The sequence below is a fragment of the Trichechus manatus genome, unplaced genomic scaffold (assembly GCF_000243295.1).
Source record: "Trichechus manatus latirostris isolate Lorelei unplaced genomic scaffold, TriManLat1.0 scaffold00059, whole genome shotgun sequence".
NCBI lineage: Eukaryota > Metazoa > Chordata > Mammalia > Sirenia > Trichechidae > Trichechus > Trichechus manatus.
The window spans coordinates 10,150,825-10,155,083 of record NW_004443995.1 but is presented as its reverse complement, the minus strand read 5'-3'; positions in this window follow the sequence as shown (position 1 = coordinate 10,155,083).

Sequence of the window (4,259 nt, the reverse complement as noted above, 5' to 3'; positions counted from 1 at the left end):
GATAGGAGTCCAAGATGGTGGATCCGCGCTGCGTTTATAGCTAAGAATTTTTGTTGTTGTTTTAGTAGCCCTTTTCTAATAGCTCCATGTGTATTTCAAAATCTACAACTCAAACCTGAAATTCTTATAATTACCAGACCAATGCTAGGTTTAGAATCTGAGTGTACAAGGACCAGTAATAACAGAGTTCAGAAACAATGTGAGAGAAAATCTCTCCATTCTACAAACATTTATTGAGTACTCTATACCATGCTTGGTTCTAGGGAACCTGCCTAAATCCCCAGGAGGCGCCAGGTGGACTCCAAGTAATCCAAACAGAGCATGCCCTAACAAAGCATTCTGGGAAAGGCTAAAATCCTGTAGGGAGCAAAGAATCCAAAAGTTGGCAGTCCTTTCACAAACCCCATCAATCACTAACTACATCATGGTCCCAGAAGGAAAAAGATGGCACATGCAAAGGGCTTGATTCAAGAGAGTTTAGTGAAGGGACTATTATAGAGATGAGAGAAGTTAAGGAATTCAACAAAGTTTAATGAGGTACACAGAGACTAGCAATAGTTGGAAGCTATTACCACCCCTAGTCCTGAAGAAACAAAATGAGAGGGTTGTATTACCAGAGCCCAAAAAGAATTATAACCATCAAAGAGGGAGCACCTCAATGGAAGTGTATCTGTAGATAGAGGAGAGAATCACTTAATCATTTTCTCTCCCTGTCTTCCAGTCTCTTACTGGTGCCCCCATTGGCAGAACCCAACTCAAAGCGAGCCGTAAGGGAACTTGCATGATACAGTCCATAAAATTGAACCTCCCTCCAGGGCACAGGGCAGGACAAAGAAGGATAGAAGATGGTTCTGGAGGACAAATGGAGAATAATCAGCATAATTTCCAAGTTTTGCCTCTTTTACTTCCTAAATATTATTTTAATTCTATTCACTCAATGCTTATTACCACTGTTTTTGTTCAGGTTCTTTTAATCTTTCACCTCGTCTGTTATGATGGCCCTTTAGTCATCCAGCCTTCAGTCATGCACCCCTTAAATTCATCTTCCATGCTTTAGCTGAAACAATCTAAAATGCAAATCTCCCATGCAATGGCTCCCGAACACCTATAGTTGTGTTTTGCAAACTTTTTTTTTTTTTTTAGCTATTTGTATGGAGAATTCCCTAAATCCTGATTAATGAGGCAATTGTCTTTCCTCAGAAAAGGGGAAGTGAGAATGCTGTTGAATGTTTAGGTTAAGACACTGTGGTTGTTTTGGTTTAGAATGTATTATTTGAATAAATGAATTAAGATTCATTAGGGATTTCTTGGAATCCTGGTAGCACAATGGTAAAGAACTTGGCTGCTAACTAAAAGTCAGCAGTTTGAATCCACCAGCCACTCCTTGGAAACCCTGTGGGGCAGTTCTGCTCTGTCCTATAGGGTCACTATGAGTCCAAAGTGACACAACAGCAATGAGGTTGTTTTGGGGATTTCTTAGTGGCTGAAAGCCACGGAATATTTAGTTATAGTGTCTCTGGGTAAGTAAGATAAAGTTGTTGTTGTTGCTTCTGTTGTTGTTAGTTTTGTTGAGTCAGCTTCGACTCATGGCAACCCCATGTACAACAGAACAAAATGTTGCCCAATCCTGCACCATCTTCACAATCATTGGTATGCTTGAGTCCATTATTACAGCCATTAGGCAGCTCATTTTCCAACACTATATTGGATAATATTCTGTTGTGATCCATAGTGTTTTCACTGGCTAATTTTCTGAAGTAGATCACCAGGCCTTTCTTCCTAGTCTCAAACCTGTATGCTACGGGTGACCCTGCTGTTATTTAAAATACCAACGGCATAGCTTTCAGCATCATAGCAACACGAAAGCCACCATAGTACAACAAACTGACAGACAAGTGGTGGAAGATAAAGTAGCTGAGCCAAATAGGATTGAGCCTTAGAAGTAAATGAACTAAGTAGAATATAGTGTCAACTCCTTTTATAGCAACCTTGAGAGAACTAGACTGCCCAGATGCAAACTTTCTTTTCTAATGGTAGAGATGAAAGATATTGACTTTTAAAAGACTGAGGCCCTAGGGTGAAGGTTGCACAACATCGTGAATGTAGTTAGTGGCACTTAAGCCCCACTTAAGGAGACACTATAGCTCAGTGATTGGGAGATTAACTTGACTAGAAAGTGAGTTCCTGGACCTCAGAGGGCAGGTCTTTCTCATTCTTTACCTCCAGCATTCAGTATTGCAATTAGAATTAAAGAAGTCATTAAAGGTCTGTTGAACTGAGATACAGGAAGGCAGTGGCAGGAGGACCAGAGAAAGAGGAAGATGTGAAAGATATGTAGAAAGTAGAATCAAAGATAGAATCAACAGGACTTGAAATAATTACACGATAGGAGTAGCAGGGGCATAAGAAAAGGGAGAAATTGAAGGTAATGCCAAAACTTTTAGCATGAGCAACTAGGTAGATGATGGTGTTATTAACCAGGATAGGAAGTATGGTAGTAGATTTTGAAATGCAGATGGAGCAATTAGAAAAGAACTATTAGAAAACAACAGATTTACTGTAGTAAAATCAGAAGTATAGAAAAAACTGGTATCATTTAGCAGTGAAAACACATCAATGAAAATTCCAATTCCTAAGCAGTTGATGCATGGCGATAGTGTTTTGTTTGTCCAATTTTAAAATTGCAGTTAACTAATGTAGAGTTTAAGTATCAAAAATGTTGAGGATCATATTAGAGATAAATCCTGTCATGGTCTGACCTTGCCTATAGTACTCACACAGCTCTTTTTGGACATCTCCTTAGCTGCACAACCACAAAAAACTAGGATGCTTCAAGATGTGAAAAGACAGAGTATTCTATAAATGACTGAGTTTGGGCCACCAAATTAAAATTGCTCTTCAGTCATATCTCAACAATGATCTAAAAAAAAATCATTAGGCAACAACTAAGTTCTTAGCCCTTGACTAGCTATTATCAAGGTTAAAAATCACCTGAGGTAATGTCAGTAAAAGTGGCAGAGTAAGGCACTCCAGATTTCATCCCTCAATAAAAGCACCAACAACAAAAATAAACCAAAATAGGGGAAAACTGTTAATATCAACTTCTTTTTGTTTTTTTTGAATCCTGGAAATTACATAAAGGTTTGTAACAACTCAGTGAAAGCTTGTGCAAGAAGCATGGCTGATTCTTGGTAACAACAGAAGATGTTGTGGCATTTTAACTTACCCTAGTCCCTAACCTCTCCTCAGCTGAGTAATAGTTGTGAGAATAACAGTCTACATTTCTGATACTGGAAGGAGCAGAACAGACCTTTTTCTCAAAGAGATATAATTATTTCTTTTGGCCTATTTAGGGACTCCCTGAAATACTGGCTCAAATGTCTTATCCTTTATTTTGCCTAATCCAGACTGGTCTACTGCTAAAGCTGCTTCCTAGGGGACATTTGTTGGAAACATTTATAGGTTAATGTTTTCCTGTGTTGCTGGTTGCTGCAACAGTTGGAACCTGCAATTCCAGGTTGCTGGTGCCTTAGGGGAGCCATGGTTGTGCAGTAGTTAAAAGCTCGGCTGCTAAACAAAAAGGTAGACAGTTCAAATCCACCAGCTGCTCCTTGGAAACCCTACGGAGCAGTTCTACGCTGTCCTATAGGGTCGCTATGAGTCAGAATCAACTTGACTTCAAGATATCAAAAGATAGAATATTCCATAGATGACTGAGTTTGGGCCACCAGATTAAAATTTGTCTTCAGTCATATCTCAACAATGAACTAAAAAAAATCATTAGGGACGCGTCATGCGCACACCCTAGCCAGTGTCCTGGCTTTGGAGGGGGAACAAATAAGCAAACAAATAACAAACAGGAAAAAATAATCTGCCAGCTCCCCTAAGCCAGGACCTCAGGGCAGGCACTAACCCTTTGCCTAGGCACACGCATAGGGGTCCATGGACTTTGAATGCCTTTCACCCCTACTTAGACCTGTGTGGGCCCATTTCAATAGCGTAGGCCCTCATTAGCATAGTACAACAGTGTATACACCTGAAACCTATTTTCAACTTCAACAGCTAAGGAAGAGTGGCAGATTCATGACGTTTGACACCGCCCTGCCCGTTAAGCAGGGTTCTCACCTAATCACATCAGGGGTCTGAAGACTGGTGGCTCCACCAACTAGCCACCAATGACAGAGGTCCAAGAATAAGTGGTGCCTCCCAATCCTTACAGCCAACAGCATTGGGTGCCCAAAATCAGGCTGCAAAACCCA